The sequence below is a fragment of the Streptopelia decaocto genome, assembly GCF_964273445.1.
Source record: "Streptopelia decaocto genome assembly, chromosome: 1".
Lineage (NCBI taxonomy): Eukaryota > Metazoa > Chordata > Aves > Columbiformes > Columbidae > Streptopelia > Streptopelia decaocto.
The window spans coordinates 25,649,429-25,671,435 of NC_138663.1; the positions used below are offsets into that span (position 1 = coordinate 25,649,429).

The 22,007-nt window shown below is 36.9% G+C and overlaps 1 protein-coding gene across 1 annotated transcript in view; it reads right to left on the reverse strand.

The window, feature by feature from the left end:
• KCND2 (potassium voltage-gated channel subfamily D member 2) overlaps positions 1-22,007 on the reverse strand; it is a 269,365-nt gene that overhangs the window by 187,613 nt on the left and 59,745 nt on the right. The window lies entirely within an intron of this gene.

Sequence of the window (22,007 nt, forward strand, 5' to 3'; positions counted from 1 at the left end):
GAAGGTGCAAACTAATCAAGTTAGGGTGATAGCCTGCTCACGTTATTCACATGAATAGCCCAGATGGGGTTACTGAAAATAGTGAGGAGTTGCTGATGAAATGGACAGTAACATTTAAAGGCAAATGCCCAAAGGGGACAGCCCTCAGTCCAACCCATTCTGTCTTATTGGTCCTAAAGTTCAGATGTCCCATCCAACACTGCATCTGAGCTGAACCCTGTGTGTTATACAAAACCATTTGAAATTGTTCTTTCCCCATATATCTGTGGCAACCTGCTGCTTTTCCAGCTGTTCACCCATCCTGAAATTTAGTGACTATCTCCCTGTGCATAAAGCTCAAATAAACAAATCTGTATATTATGGGCATGGGTTCAGCTGGACTCATCTGTTTTGCACATGATATAGTCTTTTGCACATGCATGATTTATCTATGTGGGACTGAAAATGATCTTGAGCATCTCTCTGACAGGGCTACCTCATGCCCAAAAGGGTAAAACCAAAATGACTTGAGAACGATCATTTGGGCATGGTGCCTGCTTTGAATGGGCAGTTCTGCACCAATTCCTTGTAGATTAGGACTGTATTGCCTTCCTATTTTTATATATGCAGTAATATTGAAAGGTAAGACTCATAAAAGTTTGGATGAATGCGTAAAAGCCTTCCTACTCATTTAGAGAGAAATTATATTGTTTGTTTCCCAGAAATTGAACAACTCTGATTTTTCTCTCCAAGCTGTTTTATACTAATGTAAATGCCTTCAGAAAAAATTATTTACATCCTCATAAAGAGGAACAGAGTCAATAACTACTGAGAAAATAAAGGAAATCTTAATGAGGCTCCCGCATGCGTTTTTTAAAATGTTAGGTGAAAAATCCCAATAATGGCACAATTATGCACCATTAAAGTCTGTTGGTAGATCAGCCTGAAGAGGCTGGAGGAGGTTTGCACATCACCACAGCTGGGACAGACAAGTCCAAGTGTTGCTTGCACTGCTCTCCCTACACAGCAAACACTTGGCCACCAAGCATAAAAGCTTTTGGCTCACAGGATAAATGTATTAAGATGAAATATAAGGGGAGGGATGCGCCTTTGAAAGATTCACCTTTTTCCTAGCCACCACACTTGAAAGGAGTAGGTACTCCTGCTCTGCTGAAGAGAGTGACCTGGAACTTTTCATAATGGTTCAGAGAATAAATAAATTGCCAGTTTCTGAGATGCCTGTATGCACTGATGTTCCCTCCCACTTCTATTTGGCAAGACCAAATCCAGTATCATAAATGTTAGGTGATTTTGTTTGTTTGTTTGCTTTGTTGTTGTTGGTGGTGTTTGTTGTTGTTGATTTGGTTTGGTTTTTTCTTTCTGTTTTGGAGATTTTTCTTTTTTTTTTTTCTTTTTTTTCTTTTTCTTTGAGGGGGGAGAGGGATGTGGGATGTGGTGTTTGTAGGGTTTTTTGTGTATTTTGAAAATGTAAAGACCAACTAATGTAGTAGATGAGATAACGTCAACCAGCATATCATCAGATTTGGAATAAGACAATCTGTGTTTCATTTCTCCATCTCTAAAGAAGTAACTGCATTTCTGTAATTGTCACACAGGTAGGTTGTAAGTGAAGTTGAGCAAAATGTTTCAGAATCTATAATCTATTGATTATATGCAAACATCTGATTATATGTAATCTGTTGACTATACATATAATTTAATGATATACTATTCACCAAAAGTATTTTATTGAAATTACTTGTGATTTTTTCTGATTTTGGATTAATTATTTCAGGTGAAAAGTTGTCCTTTAAAGTACAAATGCATTATTTCTAAAAAACTGCCTGTAAAACATATGAAAAATACCTTAATTTTTCACTTGAAGATTTTCTCTTAAGAAAAACAACAAACAGTTAAAGATTACATGAATCTCACTAAAAATCAGTGGAACTTTCAAGTATTGTCATATAAATATACAGGTTAAACTGAAAATATTTTTTTTTTTCTGTTTTGCAGTTTGGCTAATAAAGTATAAAGGAATCAATTCTTTGTTCAACCCTTCTTGTGATGATAAACATCAGTTTCAGAAGTCAGAAATACATGAGTAGACTGTAATTATGAACTGAAGCCAATGTGTATTAATTATCTGAAAATAAGCAGTAATGGTTTTTATGTAGTTTGGTGTGTATCTGACTCTAAATTTTCCAGGAGATTTAAGAGTTTATGTCAGACACTCAATCACTTTTTCAGAGATAAAGTTGATTGGAGATAACCTTCAGCTGTTCCATTGTTTCCTTAAACTTTGATGTGTCATTAGGAGAATTATTTAAAGTCTGTTCTATTCCTGAATATTTCCATCTTTGGTATTCATTAAGGAAATATGTACATGCTTTGGAAAACAAACAAGTTGCCATCGAAACTTCTGTTGTTTGTAAAAAACTGATATATTTTAAACAAACATGGAAATAGTAGAAAAATAAATTCTACCTTTTAAATTGGTTTTCTTCAGAGCTATGTTCTGAATACTTTGCAAATATATTAAGAGACATGGGAATAATAACTGCATTCTCTTCCTTCAAAGAGGCCAGACTCAGATTATTCTCCAAATGATAATCACATTTTCAGCTCTGCTTTCATATACTGACAGTTTTAAATTTCAGTGAGACACAATGCACTTCTAAATACATAAAATATTTTCTTGATTGGATGAAAACACCTGCTTCCCAATGGAGGAAAAAGTAGAAATGACACAGAAAAATCCTCATCTGTAATTTGGAACACCTCAGAAAACGTCACAGCTGGGATTTATTGGCTACAATAGTCCCATTGATTTCAGTGCATTTTGAGGGCCATCTTGAGACCTCCTGAAAGACCAGACTTGCTGTATCAACAATTATGTTATGATTGTGATGGCAGGCACAGGCAGAGCCTGGTGGGAAGCCACATGCCTGCCCATTCTTACTGGCTTCAGCAAGCTGTCAGAACCATTTTGCAGGTGAAGCACATGACAGGTCTGTGGCTGGAAAGCTGGTGGCTCACCATGGTGCTCAGCTCATGAGGTTTTCAGGCCAACTAGACAACAAGGCTGTAGAGATAGAGAATATGCCTCCACAGTCCAACTACTCATAAAGTACTGATTATTCAGTTTGAAGAACCATAAATTGGTTTTATGGGTTAATTACAGTTTAGGCAAACATTCAAGAAAATCCTAATCTTTCCACAGTTTTCAGATTGTTTTCACTTTTGCATTTTTTGGCAGTCTCTGTAAGAAAAGGAGTTTGCTCTAAAAATCCTGAGTGTATCTTTCAATTCCCAATCACCATTTGAACCTATTGTCCAAAGTCTATGAAATTTGATAGACCTATAATTATATCAAGTCTAACAAGATCTTAATTTTTTTCTTTTTTAAACGACTGCTACTAAATATGAACAACGTATTATCATATACACTGAGGGAGTGATTGGAGTGTGAATTAACTTTGAATTAGATATGAGAAAATCCATGCAGGAGAGAAAGATACGTTATGAATGCCCTCACCCCCAACCAGAAGAAGTTTTAATTAGAGGTTACAACTTAGGGTGTCACAAAATCCAAACGAGAACATCAGTTCTTCTACTATTACTACTTTTTGTCTATGAAGTAGCTTTCAGAAACAGCAAATCTGTTCTTGCAATGAATTTTTTGAGTACCCAGTTCATAGTCAGCTAGCGGTACAAAGTTTTCTGTAATTCTGTGTATAAAAATAGTTACAGAAATGGAAAACAGCCATACTGCATACATAATTCCACATTTAATTAATTATTCTTAGCTTTGTAGAATTGCTAATTCATTATAGGAAAATCTCTTCCTTCAGATTGTAGTTTCAGCCTGAAAGAGGTACATTGGTTCACATTCAAAAATTATGCCCACAGCTATCAGATACAGAACTATTGCATTTAAGATGAAAGTGTACAGAACTGAAGTTTGTAGAGCAGGACTAAATTAGATGACTTGACCAGGTGTTTGACCCGAATATGCAACATTTAGTAGTTTTTTGCTTTTACTAGTAAAAAAGTTGTTTGGGTTTTTTTTTCTGTATTTTTTATGGTACTAGTAAACTAAATGTTTGTTAATTTTAATTTATCATTTATTTGATTCACACAGTATTGCTAGCTTCCAAGGTGTAAGGCAACATGCAAATCATCCAATGGATGGTTTTGTTCTGTAGTTCAACTCTATTTCTTTCTCATGCTTAAACATGGCTCTGCATGCGCCTTAGCACAAAATTCCAATCCACAAAAATAACCGGAGTTTTGCTGTAGAGTCTGATGGCACCATATTTTCCAGGACTTTACACCTGATTAATGATTTTAACAGTGAGACAGAACAGGGAATTAATTTGATGACCTGTGAGGGAAAAAAAAAAAAAAGAAAAGAACTAATAGTAGATTAGTGATCAACAATATACCTGGCTACTCGTTAGTTACAGAACTGTTTAACACCTTTAGATGTCCACAGGGATGTGTTTATTTTCATGAGTAACTAGAACTGCTGTCTTGGTATAGCTTTTACATCAGAGTTTTCAGAACAGCATTTCAAGATTGAACTACAAGTGTCAATACCCTGGACATCAGCTATATTTCTCCACAAGTGATCTTCAGGTCCATTTCGAGTCCATGTTTATATAATCAAAGGAATTACATTTTGTTATGTATTCCCACTGCAGTTTTGCCTGTATTCTTCTGCTAAGGTTCGATAAAAGACAGAAAGACCCCAATAGGAGCTCTTTAATCAGAAATAATGAATGTTAGAAGATGACCCAATCTACATTTATATGATGTGTCTCAATCACTCTACCAGTGATCCAGTTTACAATGAAACGGAGCTGGCTTGCCTTTGCTTTAGCCCTTGGTACAGCAGTTAACCTTATGGTGCTAAACCTTCTGAATATTATTGGAACAAAATATTTTCCATTTAGAAGAGTCTGTCTTACTTTCTCTAAGTGACTATTACAATTTACTGGTCATTTATTTCAGCTTTATTTTACTTTCAGTTACAAATGAGCTGTTCACTTAAACCGACATAAATTTTCTGCACAGATTAAAGTGGAAGACACGAACCATTTACTGCAGAGAAATGTAATATTACAACTATGATTCTATCACCCCTTTAGTCTCTAAAAAACCTTTTAATGTGCTAGATTTATTAAAAAGTTCACATGTTTATCAAAATACCAATCAGGTAACACCAGTCATTGAGAAGGGAAAAAAAATGCGTTGTCTGGGAAGAACATTTGGTTTGGATTTCACTGTACTTAACAGCAGAAGATATAGGATAATGTCTCAAAAGATGGACATTCCTGGCATTCACTCTTTCTTTAGCTTTAGAAACACTGTATTCTACTGTGCCAAAGGAACTCTTACTTCTTTCTCAAGCCAGAAATAAAGGATAAGAAAATCTTTGAGCCCAGGAGTCCAAGCCTTATTCTTTGGATGACCAGAGCACCAGGGAAATGCACAGTACGTCTCCATGCCTTTTGTGCTCTGATGTTTTAAAAGGAAAGAGTGATTCAATTATTCATGTACAAGAGGGATATCAGACTATTATATATCCATGTGATGGTTACCAGGCTATGAATTTCTATCCCATGCAGATGCCCAGCTCAGGATGGGAGTTCAGATTTCTTGCATTTCTAAATTTACTTGCATATCTTAACTGCACAAATCACTGCCATGTTACGCCTACTGGGACAAACTCTGCACAAGGATGTATGTCAGCACAGCTCAGCACGGCACCATGCTTGCTTCTGGTAAGAAATGGTGGTGTGTTTCTCCAGCACAAAAAGGGATCAAGTGAGCTGGCCTTGAAATTCAGGACAGATTATTTTCTTCTGTAGCACTGAAGCAATGGTGCTGTTCTTAGTGAAGAAAACTTTAGGCAACTCTACTATGTGGGTTTGTGTGCTGTGTTTTACTGAGCATAAGGGATATGACTTATGAGCAAAACAAGAAGATGTCTTCAAATTCAGGAAACCAAATTCAGAGTATGACAGATATACTTTTTTCCCATTCTTAAAAGAACACTTACATTGCAACATAAAACAATTATAGACAATATCAGTAATACCTCTGCATTTTACAAGAGTCAGGAAAAAAACCTAAAATAACGTAAGTAAAATTTTATGATGGATCCAAACCTTTTAAAATATAAAGATCTGTATTAAAATCTGGTTTCACATCTTATTTAAAAGTAGTTGTTTCCATGTTAGGGTAAACTAGTGATACTATGTACATTACAAAACAAATGAACAAGTAAATACTTCTTGTTCCACTGACCTCTGACTCTTGCATTCTTTTTCTTTTTTTTTCCCCAGAACATTTACATAAAATTACAACAATCTATCTAGAATTGACCATTTGTACATTTTTCTTTCCTTTGTTGACTTCACAGCTTTGATTTTTACATTTTGATTTCCTAAGTTTAATACCCAGTAATTCACAAAGCCCAAAATGCTGGTGGTAAACAGAAAACAACATGATGTGAGACAGTATCTCTTATTGTATTAATACTTTTTGGGAGTGAATGCAATGTAAAGCTTACTGATCCATAGTGCAAGAAGCTATCAGACCCTAAGGGCTGGTTCTGTTTCATATGATTTTAGCTATCCTAAAGTTACTTACTTCATAAACTTCAGTCATCTCTGCTCCATTTCTAATCAAGGAAGCAAAACAGATACATCCAGAGGGTAATAAAAAGAATATGCACCCTCATAAGATGCTTTTTCCCTTCTTCAGTGATGGAAAACTTCCATGATTTACCTAAAATATCTGTACTGAGATCTATAATCTTAATCAAGATGAACGCCAGGCTAAAACCAGAAGCTAAACGCTTAAGTATGCCATGAAATTGTGTATTGCTAATCTTATTTACATTTCTTTTTATATATTACTGGGGTACAGGCTGAAAAGCCAAACTTCAAAAAAGTTACAGGCATAAGTCATGTGCTGATTCACGTACTGTGAATCACATGACAGTTCTATTGACAAAACTGTGCCTGTTTGTATGGATGTGGCTTTGATAGAAAGTTCTGTCAAAATTTCTATTTTGAGACATGTGAAGATTTACTTCAAGATTGCTAGGGACATAAAAGCCTGAAACTCAATTTGATCTTGAGAATGACAGGGAGACACTGACTCATTAATCTGTTTAGGAGCCTCTTGTGTTTGTTTTGTTATGAACAGAATGGTTACAAAAAGGAAAAGAAATCTGATTTTAGAGCTGTTAAAGAGGTTAAAAGAATAACTGGTGTTTAGTTTACTTGGTTTTAAATTATGATCTTTCTATTACTTTGACTTTTTTTTTTTGGGGGGGGAGGTGTTCAGCATTCTGTTTGGATGTTAGGTCACTTGTTTATTTCAGTAAGCTATTGTGCTTTCTAAAATATATCATGAGCCCTAAAATCTTAATTTTATGGTTTTTCCCAAAAGAAATGTTATTTTCTGCATATGATAAATCAATACAGAAGATCTGATTTTGAAAGTAGAAGTATCTCCAAACCATGAAAAATCATAGCCCCTAAAGTGAACACAGAATTACCATAAGTGATTAGGCAAGTTGAGCATTTTGTGCGAAAAATGTTCAAATTTATAAAGATAATTATTGTAGTAAAGCATGCAGAGTTACAAATCCACTCATGTTTTGTGTGTTGGCCCTGGCATTCTTCATGCTTCAAAAATCAGTGCTGGATGTTAATACTAGAAATACAGCATCATAAGGAAAATTTTGTTCAGTATGTAAGGGCTAAAGTTATTAAAAACAAAACAAACAAACAAAAAGAACAAAAAAACCCTCCAAAACAGTTATATTTTTATAAAGGTATATTTTATGGAAACTTGATGAAAATGTTGGAGACATTCTTTCTGTAATCAGGCTGAGTCCCATGCTAGCCAATTTAATAATCTTTTTACTTTGCAGTTTCTAACCCAATAAAGACTTCACAGTAATTTAGAAATTATATTGCATCAAAGAAGTAGAAATAGTTACTAAGGTATACAGTTTTAATCTTCCTGTGTTTTCTAATTTCATTCCTTGGCCATTATGGTGGAATGTACTAAATTCCTTCAACTCTTTCAGTTTCTGCAATCTCATATGCATCAAGCTTTTGGAAGAGGAGTTGACTCTCTTGCTTTTGTCAAGACTACTTATGGGATTTCTTAGTGGAGTCTCACCAGGACAGCTTAGTACCTAAAATAGCATCAGTGCCGTGCAATCTAGCTAATGTAGAAAACAGTCCAACAAATTCTGCCTCAGTTTTCACTGGAGGCATCTGTATCTCCTGTGGAAATAAAGGCAACTACACACAAGGTGCAGCGTACAGTGTGGTTCTAGCCTTACACATTCTTTTAAACTTTCATTGTATTGTATATGCATCTATGCAAAAAATGGCTTTTGACTAGATCACCCAACAGTTTTGGGCTGTAGTAGATTATCTTACCTATTTTCTAAAAAGGTAAAGTATATAAAAGTGTTTAAAAAGTAAAAATAAAAATGGTAAAACTTGTCTGCATTAAATTTTCTAGGGCTAATCTGAAGATGTGGATTGACATGAAGCATACAGATCTACTCCCTGTAAATTGCCTCTCTTGACCGAGGATTTGAAAAAGAATAAGCTACATTTATGTTATAAATGGTAGATAACTCAGTTAAAGTCTGCTTAAATATTATGGAGAGGGACATAGTACAAGACACAGAGGAAAAAAATTCATAGACCTTCCTCTATCTTACTGAACACTGATAAATCCATGAAAACTGTGTAGCTGTTGCCTGCAAATCTTTTTCAAAAAACAGTAGTACATAACTGATACATAGATGTTTAATATGAAAGATTATAATGAGAAACTGTACCTCCCACAAGTGTAGTATTTATACAGAAATTACATCTTATCTGGACTAAGTGAATAGCCATCTCTTTTCACAAGTTAACCTCTGAACACGATGCACAGATTCTAATATGGCAAAACCATTCTGTAATACTTAGAAATAATTCGAGCATACGTACAATACAAAAAAGAGAAACTGATTTAATTAACTCTGAGCTATCTTCTGATGGGAAAAAACTCGTTAACTGGATTTTCAAATGATAGCCCACAGTTCATTAGGCTTAATTTAAATAACCGTGTCATTCAGGAGGTAATCTTAGCCTACACAAAATTTTGTTTTACCACCTTTTGGGTACATAAAAAAAAAGTCCTCCTTCAATTAATTCAGTTCAATTTTTTTAAATTAAGTGTTATTGACATAGTTTTTTAGTAGTGCTTGAAACCAACATTATCAATTGAGAGATGAGTTTAATCATCCTTTGATGCTTAAAGATTTTTAGTAGATCATACAGTTATTATGATAGCTAAACCCTGATAATGGTGAATAACTTAGATTTCAAATAATAGGGGTGTGGACATACAGTTTAGGAAGTTTTAAGACAATTCCAAGTAACAGTCAACTCTTTGATGATCTAGCTAACACAGAAAGTGTTAGAAAAGACATTCTACATTTGCTGTAAAAAATCGTGACAGCCTATGTCATTTAATCTTTTGAGTGTAATAATCCAAAGCTTTAATAATTACTATAATTAAATGTAATTTAATTGTAACTGTTGATCCTGAAAAGAATTTTATTATTTTTATTTTGTTTCTATTTCCTAAAAATAACATTTGAGAAGTGTCTTTTTTTTTGTTTAATTAATAATCATTCTATGAATCAGAAAACATTGATAAAAAAGAAAAGCAAAACAGTTTAACAAGGCTTTTACAAAGCCATCCTGGAACAGCAGTTAAAGTTTAAATTCTCTAAGAAAACCAGCTACCTTAATCCAAAGGACATCAGGGGGAGCTTCTATTGTCTTTGTAGATCAGTGACCTAAGTCACACTAACATTTACCAAAAATTTGGTCTTAAGGACTGTATTTGGGGATGTGCCTGCATTGTTCATTCTCTTGTTCAGCTGTTACAGTTGTTCTCAAGACCACATTAGTACTGATGTGTGAGTTGTTGTTGCTCCCCTGATGCAAATGCTGATGTCTCCCTGCTCATGCAGAAGGGCAGGCAGCACCTTTGCTGGTCTTGCAGGATGGGGCAGTTAGAAAGGCCACCTTCTCAGCAATGGCACTTGGCTTGGCTTTGGCATATTCACCTTAACTCTCAGAAGAACTGTTTGTGATGGAAGGACTCTACACCCTTGACCAGGCTAGTGGTGGTTGGCTACAGGATCGGGAGAAGGCAAAAGCCTTCACTGTGTCTGAACCATTAACTCCTCCAGCTTACCCACAAGGGAGCAGGGTGGTACAGTGAGCACCGACGCATATGAACTTGGAACACCAGTCATGCAAGAGACTTATGAATAGCAGGTGGCTTTTCCAAGACTCATTTATCAAGGAACAAAGTCCTGGACACAAGGAGTCTCATGCCTATCTTCCCTGCCACATATATGGTTTGACTATGAACCAACCACTTTATCCTAAAAATATGACAGCCTACATGAGCCTTTTTCGAGCTTTCCCTGCTAGGTTGCATGGCTGCATGGCTGTGATCTCCCCTTGAGTTCGGACACCTCTCAAGGTTACTCCTTGAGGCAGAGAGACCTTATACCAACAGCAGATCTTTGGTAAGAGGCGAATATCACACTTAACCTTGTAGTAACTTTGATTTTGCCTTGGTAACTTTGTTTGCATGCTAAGTTGACACTAATGAAACATTACCAATTCATGTGGCCATCCAATATTATTACAGTCTCTGTATTCCTTACCCTTATTCCCCACACCTCTATGCTTAGACATAAACTGTTGACCAAGTCTCGGACTAAGTCTGGATCCAACTGCACTAGACTCCTCTCTAAGAAAGAGTTTAAAAAGCAAGTGGGTCCATTCTGAAGCTTGTGACTCAATGAGAGGGTTTTCCTCATTCTATGTATTAATACCACTTTGTCAACCTGAGTCATAAACTGTTGACTGAGTCTAGGATGAAGATTTGACCTACCTGCACCTAGGCTCCATAAGGAGTTTAGAAAGCAAGAAGGTCCATTCTGAACCTCAGGATTCAACAGGAGGGTTTACCTTACTCTCTGCATCTCTGGTCTCTGTGTGAAACATTCTAACTGAAGGCTAACACAATTTTCTTCTGTATATTTTCGCCATGCAGTAATTAATAAGGTGAACCTTGCCATAACAAACTTGTTGAACCTTGTCAAACCACTGTTAACTTTGTTAAATTCCATCAAATTCATTGAACTCTGTCAAATTATGATTTTACCTCAACAAACCACATTGCTGCTTCTCTGAGTGAGGTACATTCTACTCATCTGTGACAAATTGGCATAGTTGGGAGGACCAGTACTACTTCACTGCAGTCTTATTCTCCAGTTTCCCGTCTTTCATCTGACTTTTATTTTTTTAAGCTAGAGCTTAGATTTACCTTCCTGGAGCAGTTTTGTTTTGTCTAAGTACTTATGTAACAACTGACACACAGGTTTGAACTGGGTCTGCCACTCCCTGGAGAAATGCTCTTTGGATGAACCATAAGCCTGTCCTTCACTCTTCATTATTTACAGAAACACCAGTTAAGCTATCAGCCATGGAATAAAATGTACAGACAACCTAACTTAATGATCCTGAGGATTTACATAGTACTGAATGTAAGTTTGCTGCTGTGGGAGAGAAAGCTGCCTCTATCCCTCCCAATTTTTCTCACCTCCATTCCCAGCTATTTAAAAACCAAACAAATCCCCATGACTCCAAACAATGACTCCCCAAACCATGATGATTTCCTGCCTGGTATTCCTTGATAATTTTTCTTGTAATTTACTTATACTCGGTTTATCTTTAATGACAAGAAAAAGTTGATATAAAGTTTGTAATATAAACTGCTCTTGAGAATTTGCATTTTGTGTTAGAACATGCAATAGCTTGTTGTAAAAGAAACTGCAAAAATACTAACAAAGTCATAAAGCAGAACAGTACTCTCCAGTGCAAAATCAGTTTTTGAATTGAAGAGCAATGTTAGTTTAGAACATACCATTCTTGTTTGCTTTACCTCTGATGGACATTTTGGGTTTTTTATCTGGCCTCTTTCCAACATTTTTGTTCCAAGCATTTATGTAGCACTTCAAGGAGTCAAGGATAGAACACTTTTATAAATAAAAGATGTGTTTGTATAACTACCAGGTAGAGAAAATAACTATCTCCGGGGTCATTTTATTTCTTTCTGAATGCACACAGAAGGCCTGCATCATTTCACTTCCACATTCAGTCAGTGGCCAAAGCCTTCTTTAACATCTTGATACATGAACACTAATTCAAAATATTGCATGGTGTGACAGTACTTCTAGAAATAGTGTTACCTCTCTATATGTTTCCAGCTGGAAAGCCTTCTGGATTCTGTAGCCTTCTGTAATGGCTTGGTAAATGAAAAAAATCAAGGGTTGGATGTTTTAGCTTTAAATAAAAAAAGTTCTAAAGCATTAGGTAAGACTGATGGTAGTCATTTTAGGGTTATGGTTTAAACATCTTATTTTCTTATTTCTGTCATAAAATTCAGCTGCAGATGAAATGCTGAATAAGGATGGTAGGGTGTGTAGACCTAGCATCAAAGCAAAAATAAAAGGATGAACTTCGAATAATTTGTATTGATTATTTCACTTTTTTCTTTTGTTGATATTGAAATCAGGCTCTTAAATGAAATATCTTTCTTTAGCAAACAAACAAGTAAGATGTGGTGGTACTCTTCAACTGTATCTTGATGAAATACTACAACACCTTTCCACTATATGGGACAACACATCCAGGTTCAAAGTTTACCTCTGCTTGATCTTTATTAAATGTTCATACTTTGCTTTCCCATAAAAACACTCTATTCTGCTGAACATTCAAAAGTGAGGTGCTATGGAAGTGAATGAGTTAATGTGTAGTAAGTCCTGACTACTAAAAAATTAGCAAGACATTACCTCAGGGAAACATGTTTCAGCATTGATAAATTTAGTCTTTTATGGTTCCATGCAGTTCTCTCACACTTGAAAATTTCTTCCAATGTACAATGAACTTGCTCCTCATATTTTCAGCTTGCAGTCTGCTCACTGCTTTTATAGTAAGGATGGCTCTGGTTTGATGGCTTAAGCATCACATTTTGAGTCCTGTATTTCTGGCCTTATTCCGTGTTCTTAATGCTGTCATCTTTCACAGAAAATGCTCAGCTGTCACCCTGGGCAGCAACAAGTTCAAGCTGATTTCTGAAGTTCGGATAATCACAAGGAAAGGGGATAAAAGGAACAAAGAGGATGTGACAGAAAGTGTATCAGAAAATTTGGAAAAAGATACAAGAAACTGTTTTGGGGTTTTGCTTTAAGGGAGTTAATTATGCAGTAGGATAGAAAAGCTACGGAGGCACAAGAATGGGTTCCTGGTTTGGGAAGGTGAGGAACTCAGAAACAAGGTAATTTTTTTGCTTTTACAGTAAAAACTGGGCACAGCTCTAAATATTTATACAGTCATAGAGAGGGAAATGAAGCAGTTAATGAGAAGGGAGAGGAAATGATTTGAGGTTACTGAAACAGGGGAGAAGAAAGATGAAAAAGGAGATAAAAAAAGGACCTTGGGCTTTCTTCCATACTGAGACTTGCCTTCAAATCTAGATCCAAATTCAAGGATCTGCCTTTAATCCACTTGTTGGATATTGAAGATATGTGATTGAACATTTATTTTTAGAATTAGGTAAGAAACAGGACACCCTGTGTGAGGCCAAAAGCTTATTTGATACTACACTTGATTAATTGGTAGGGTGGGCTGAATTCATTTTAAGATTAACTTTGTTTTATTTCTTTCCCATGTCATTATGTCAAGGTGAAAATATATTGACTTATATTAATTTCTTTTGTTCTGGCACATTCTATGTAGTCAAGTTAATTTATAAATGGGTTGTTATAGTCTGCTTTGGCACATCACCTTGATAGTGACTTTCAAAAGGTACTGGTTAGTGTAAATGCTGTTGAAACTCTTTACACAGCTGATATTTTAAAATCTCTTTAAAACAGTGCAATCTGATGTAGCAATTCATTATTATCCTGCCAACTGGTAAGAAGGATGATCCTTACTTCAGCATAGCTTTGACTGAAGAGAATTTACAGTGATTTACACCATCTTACAAGCCAGTCCTAACTTGTAACTACAAGTTCAGTCATTCTAGGAAAGATGACATAATTGTTTCTATTCTACCATTCATTTCCTGAAAACCTTCTGGACATTATATCATCTTCTGAGAATAAATAATCTGGACACAGAGCTCCATCTTTCATCTCTTGCTTTTTCCACAGAAAATAACTCCTATGTAAAATGAGTTGCAAATAGGTATAATACGAAACACTAATAATCAACATAGTTGTATAAGGCACAACACAGTGTGTAAGAAAGCAGGGGGAGAAAAGAGTAATATTCTGTTTCATTGAACTTTAGTAAAATGACTCAAAAGTGACTCAAATATTTCAGTACTTTAGTGAACTACAGAGAGTATCAGTTTTCCCCTCTGGAAAAAAAAAAAAAAAAGAAAAACATGTTCTGCATGTGTTGTAAACAACTGCAGCACTGAAAGGACACAAAAGACAGAAAATCCCCATTTTCCAGTGAAATTTCTCTCCATTGGGACAAATTTCCAGCTGAAATTGCATTTGAATTGACACCACTACACTTTACTGAAAAACTCTCTATATAAGATCAGTAAGCTCTAAGGAATGGTGTCACACAAGTGCCATGCAACAGCATTCTTCCCTTGATTTCAAGGGAACTATAACAAAGTAAAATACCAGTGGATCTTTTGGAAATCAGGCCATGGATGACTGTGCACATAGAACATTTGCTAAGAAAACTGCTTTAAATGTACGGAAATATAAACATTTCTGTTGAAATCCTACACTGTTCATCTCCCTAGCTACTTTTCTCTGGGGAAAGTATGTGCATTTGAGCTGGGCCCTGCCTATTAACAAATGGTGCTGTCTCTGAAAATGATAAAGAAAAAAAAAAAGAGAAAAAAGGTGGAGATGAAAAGAGAACTAGAGACCATACTGAGTAGTAAATATGAGTAAAAGATCGAAGGTAGAAGGTGAGGCATGCATAAATGGAGTAAAGAATTATGAAGGTGACAGAAGTAGATTACAGAGACTGGAACGTGGTACCAACTGTGAAGGCTGTGATTGAGATGAAATTCATAATGTCTCTAACAAGAACGTTACAGTTCAGAGTGGAGATACCAAAATGTGTGATTTGCTTGCTTAAGCTGTATCAGCTAAGCAGATAAAATGTTATAATTGAATCAGTAAAGCTGTTATTTTGTTTTAAGAAGCTATGTGAGACTCTTAGTGTTTGGGATCCTGGAAGCTAGTAAGTCAAATTATGGGCTTACAGTACAATAAAACAAAGTTTTTGTTCACACTAACTAATATAAAGAAGAATTGGTTTATGTAGGATAACAATTTTAAAATACCTTGGGGAAACCAGCATTCTGTCTACATATATCTGAAGTCTTTGCATGCAGTGCTAAATTACAGCTGGGCAAAGAACTACATTTTACCAGATATTAGTTATTATCCATAGTAGAGTCAGTGCAGTAATATTAGATCATGTGTAAAAGAGCTGATATGAGGTTCAGTACAGCATTTTATTTAATTTAATACATATCGCCTTTTTTTTGGTTTGTTTTTTTATTTTTAGGTAAAGAAAACAGAAATGCAAAGGGAAAAATTGAGCTGGCATTCACAAGGCATCTTCAAGTACACCAGCAACAAAAGGAAGACATCTGGACAGGGCAGGCTACAAAGGACATGGAAAAAGCCAATACCCCAAGGCCTTCTTTGCCTCGGTCTTTATTGGTATGATGAGACTTCAGGAATCCTAGGTCCCTGAGAACAGATGGGAAGTCTGCAGCAAAGAAGACTTACCCTCAGTGGAGGAGGACCCGATCAGGGAATATTTAAACAAAGTAAAATCTACAGAACCTAATGGGATGCACTCAGGCATACTGAGGGGGTTGGTCAGTGCCATTGCAGCACTACTTGCAAATAATATTTGAAAGGTCATGGCAAATGCTGGAGGTTTCTGAGAACAGCATATATCATTCCTGTCTTTAGGAAGGGCAGGAATGAGGATTAGCAGAGCTACAGGTCAGTTAGCCTTACCTTGATCCCTGCAAAGGTGATGGAGAAATTTCCATCATATGAAATTTCCAAACATATGAAGGCCAAGAAGGTGATTGGGAGTTGTCAGCATGAATTTGTGAAGCAGCCCTGACTGACCAGAAAGCCTGCAACAAGATGACTGGCTGGGTGCATAAAGGGAGAAGGGTCTGATGCTTGTCTTTACTTACAGCACTGTATCCTATAAAATCCTCCTAGACAAACATATGAAACATGGGCTATTGTGAGGTGGTCTGAAACCTGGCTAAACCACTGGGTTTAAAATGTTGTGGTCAGGAGCATGAAGTCCAGATGGAGGCCAGTCACTAATGGTATACTCCAGTGGCTGACAGTGAGGCCAATATGTTTTAACATTTTCACTGATAACCTGGACCACAAGACAGAGTGCACCCTTAGCAAGTTTGCATATGATACAAAACAGAGAGGAGCTGTTGATGAACCACATGGTTATGCTGACATTCAGAGGGATGTCAGCAATCTAGAGAAACAGACAGATAGGAAAGAATAATGGTGTGTACTGGTACAGTCTGGGAGCTGACAGAGAGGCCAGCACTGGAGAGGTCACATCTGAAGTGCTGGGTTCAGTCCTGGGCTCCCCAGTATAAGAGGGACATGGACATACTGGAGCAAATGCAGTAAAGAGGCACAAAGCTCATGAAGGGTTTGGAGCACGAGATACATGGAGACGGCAAGGGAGCAGATATTGTTCATCCTAGAGAAGAGAAAGATCAGGGGCATCTTATACATGTGTATAAATACCTGGTAGGGATGAAGTTAAGAATATGGAGGCAGGTGCCCACAGAACAAGAAGCATCGGCAAAAATTGAAGTAGTGAGCATGTTCACCTATATTGAAGAACAGATCTAACACAGAATGACACATTTTCTCCTATACAAAAATATTAAAAGGATTAATATATGCAATAATTAAACCATGGTCAACATCCCATGTCCAATATCTTTGCCACTTCAGCTGTACGTTTCTGTTAATTTTGTCAGGACTACGGATACCATTTAACATTCCCATGGAACATGCACTTATCTGCTAGAAAGCTTTAGTTTGAGTTGGATATTTCAAAAGCTGAAAAGTCTTCAATTTGTTCTTTAATTGAGAGGATAAATTGTTCTTTGTCAGTCGACTTCAGTAAGATTCAGATTGGATGATTCTAAAAAAAATTGCTTGTACTATGGAGAAATTAAAACAACTGTGGCATTTGTAAATGTCTTTGAAGCCAATCCAGAATGTAATGCTATTCATATTAAGATTCTCATATATATTTGCAGACAGTAATTGTGGGACTTTACAAAACAGGTTAGTTTTGAAATGCAAAATTGCTGTTTATTATTTTCTTTGACAGCCTTCTTTTTCCTTCCCTCTTATTTTTAGTGAGGAAACTGGACAAGAAGGTACTCCTTCCCCTCAACCCTGCTGCTTTAAGCACAGCTGTTACTTTCTTCATAATCATTTAATGGAACTAAGGAAATAAGGAAGAATGAGAAAACAGAAGATGCCATGAAGTAAGAAGAAATCTTCATACACTTAAGTAAAATTAAATCTGTGAGGAAAATAACCAATGAGGCAGGAATAGCTGTGAGCATTCCTGTAAATCCCCCAAGGAATACTGGCAAACACCACTGCAATTCTTAGGGGACTTTCCTGTGTATCGCTGAAAGACAACATATATGATCCATATGTAGTAAAGCAACACCCACCACACCACAGCCAAGGCATTTGTTTTTTAAGATTAGAAGTTTTTTTTTCAGTATTAAAACCAAACATTTTATCCTGAAAATAAACTTCATAATGAAAGATTTAATGCCCACTAGACTAATCAACTTTAAAAAGCAAACAGAAAAACAAACAATACTCCCCTTGAATTGTTTAGTTTTGTTAAGCAGAGTTGGTTAGAAGATCTTTGACAGCAGTTCCAGGCCCAGAGTAAAACATACCCCGCTCTGATCATGTACTGTCTGACAGTGCTAAGTTTAGTAGTTATATTGTTTCAGATTTTTTTTGCCTATTTTCTAGAACACTGGAGAAAAAAAAAAATAGGAGGCATGTCAAAGGATTAGGAAACAAACTTTCTGGTGCAGTGCTTTCTCTGTGTAGTGCCAATCTACTTTGCAGTATTGAGAGGCAAGGGAGAGGGTCTTCCCGAGTGAAATGCGATGAAAGTTTTTTAATCTTTTAAAGGTGATGCATTATGCCTCCACTTTCACATCTCAGAGTGAGTAAAGTTTAGGACAGATTTTCAGTGAAGCATGTTTTTAAATGCCATGATACTTTTATAGGTAAATAATTAATACACAAATCAAACATTTAAAGCCTAGGCTGTGAGCCCTGCAGTGTGCCCGGATAGCATTTGCAGTGGGTGGAGCACACCCCACCTGTGCCTGTGGGGTTGAGGTAGGCAGACAGCTGCTCTTTCTGTGTCACCACTGCTGGGCTTTTCCAGTGAGTAGAAAGGGGCAGGAACAGATACAATGTCCAACCTCAAAAAACAAAAAAAAGTCTCAAATTCAGCAGCTAGTATACCTAGGGGTAGAAAAGGTTTTTGCTTGCTTGACTTTCTGTTTTTGTTTTCTTTCTTTTAAGCTTACATTTTAGGAAGAACTCAAAACCAGGAACTGCATCATGTTCCACCTGTACACTCCTCAGAGCCAGGAACAGACACCAGACCACAGGGGACAGATGTTAGCCACATCAGGTACTGTCAGAAGATGTTTAGATTCTTGGTGGATGAGCACTGGGCAACCTTATATGGAGCAGAAACAGAGCCAGCAACTCCAGCAAAAGGAGCAGTGCCAACTGCTTCCTCGATCGAGGGGGAAGCACAGATTAGAACTGAACTTTGACAGTCACTTCTTAAGGGATAGTAACCCTAAGACCATATAAAAATCCTTCATTTTCTAGGAGGAGCTTCTACTGCTTTGTCAGCTTTCTTCATAGTCGAATCTAGCCCTAATTAGTGCTGTGTTAATAAGCCACTGCTAAAGATAGATGAGAATTACCATTTTCATTGAATAGTAATTTCATCAGGCTGCACGGATATCTTTATGTATGGGTCATGGAAAAATATTAAAAAGAGCTATGTAAACACTTAAATGAATGATGGAATTACTGACTCATGTGATACTGACTAAGCAAAGCACAAATTTTAAATAAATCTACTCCAATTACTTTCTGTGAGAAGGATCATCTCCCGAACCCTGCAATTTTATCTGTCTGGTCAAGCAGTTTTGACCCAAGGAAATGGGATACTGGCTTACCACTTCGGACCAGGATTTGGGTGGGCTTTTCATTTGTTGCGTTCCATATTCACTTTAAATCTGGTGAAAGAAATTTATTTCTTTTATTTTGGCTAATGGACTTGAATGAAAGTAGGATAGTGACTTGGCAAAGAAGTGCAAGCTGGAATGTACAGGCATGGAAAAAAGCCTGGAGAGAGTGAGAGAGGACAAATGAAGCATTGAGACAGGTGTTGGTGGCATAAAGAAAAGGAATGCAGTAGGGAATAAGGCTAGAGAGATAGCTTGGGGCAAAACTTTGAGGGTCTTTCAAGGCAAGGACACAGAGTCTGAATTCAAGGTGAGATGTGCAAGAAAATTAAATAGGACTAACCTTCTCTATGAGCTCTCCAAATACACATTATAACAAATTTTGTACTTATATTCTTTAGAAGTGCAACTTCGACAGAAGGTCACTATTTTTGGTCAGATAGATTCTGATATACTCTCAAAGAAAACAAACGTCTCTTGACTGGCTTAACATAAAGTAGAAAAAATATGAACAGATGCACCCCATAAGCTAAAAAAGGCTGGGGAGAAGTGACTCCAGGTACAAAGGCTATGTTGTGCAGTTTCCAATTAATCATTCCCTCAAGGGGTGGAGACTTCAGAGCAATGTACTCAGGGACAGCCACCTGCTCCAACACTCAGAACTTGCTCCTATTTTCCCTCAGGAGCTGTGTCTTCAGCAAAATCCCAGAAAAGAGAATGAGGGTAGGTGTAAAGCAAGAAGTGGTATAAATGTTGAAATAAATGTTTGTCAAACCCAGAACAATGCAGTTGCTGTGAACCTGCAACTAAAACTAGTATTCATGGAAATAAGTCTATTCCCCTCTCTGAACTACATACGGCATCGATGGAAGACGATGAACTGCTGGACTCCTCAGGCCACTGGATTATGGTTTCAGTGCCACTTCATAGGGTCAGTTAGTAAAGTATAGGACAGATTTGCCATTATGTGATAAACAAATTTTGACAGATATTAGGTGGTGCCTGGTTCCAAAATATTTGGAAATATTTGGAAATCTAAAGAAAGGTCAACCTTCATTTAAAACATTAGTACTGTTTCTTGAACAAGGTTTAAACCCGTAAGAATATGCTTGAATCGTATACACAGTAACTAACTAACAGCGTGTAATAGCCTTAAAGAAAACTCAAAATTATGCCAGTAGTGGGGGAACAGAAGTAATATCAAAGCTTAAAGAAGACATCCTGGTGGACAACAAACTCAATATGAGTGAACACTGGGGTGCTGCGGCAAAGAAAGACAGCAGGAAAATGTGCTGCATCAAAAAGGGCACCACCAGCAGAGATAAAGAAGTCATTATCCTCCACTCAGCACTTGTCTGACCACACCTGGAATACTGGGTTCAGTTTTGGCTGCCGCTATGCAAAAAAGATGTAGACAGGCTGCAGAGGATCCAGAGAAGAGCCCCAAAGATGATGAAAGGACTAGGAAGCTGCCATATGAGGAAAGCTTAAGAGAACTGGGTTTGCTCAGCCTTGAGAAAAGGCTTAGGTGATACTGTATTCCAATATTTAAAGGGTGTCTACAAAGGAGATGGAGACTCCCTTTTTACAAGGAGTTACACGGAACAGATGAGGGCTAATGGGAACAAGTTACCCCTGGGGAGATTCTGGTTGGACACAGAGGAAAATTTTTCATAATGAGAACAATCAGCCATTGGAATAATATCATCAGGGAAATGGTAGATTCCCCAACAGTGGACACTTTCAAGATTCTCTGGATAGGGTGCTGGGCCGTCTTGTCTAGACCATGCTTTTTCCAAGAAAGGTCGGACCAGATGATCCTTAAGGTCCCTTTCAACCTGATACTCTATCATTCTATGATTCTTCTAAGGAGGCCATCCACATTTAACATCAAAAAATATTAAAATGTTTCTATATGTTCATGGTTATTTCTCAGAAGAATCTCACTTCATACGAAAATGCCAGTAGTCAAAACTGGAACTTTGTGCATGGATATACTGGGTTTGTTTTGTCTTTCATCAGACTGGTTCTTCATAAGCAGAACTGCATAAGTTACCTGAGAGCAGAAATCAGCCGAGAATACACAACTGTGTTACTTATCACTGCAGTCACCTTACATATAGAAAAAAGGGTTTTCAAGTCCTTGGCCTAAAGGAGGTAATTTACTGGAACTCTTGTACATTATATGATTACATCAGAGAAGGAGATTCTACAGCCCTGCAGCCAGAGTATTTATGTCAGAGACACAGGCTGAAGCCTCCACTCTCTAAGCCCTTACGTCAGGACAATACATCCCACATTGCCTTTCAGTACTTCTGCTACTAGGCTATTGTATGGAAGGAGATGTGGCAGCAGATGATATCAAGAATTGTGATGAACCCCTTCAGATGCCACTTTCTGTATTGTGTAACTAATTACATAAGAATCACTGTTTTCACTAAGGCGGCTGAGACCTATATATCACAAATCATTTTGAAATATCAACTCTAACCTGAAGAGAAAAAGATTGTGAATTGTTTCTATTTCCTAACTCTCTCCCCTCC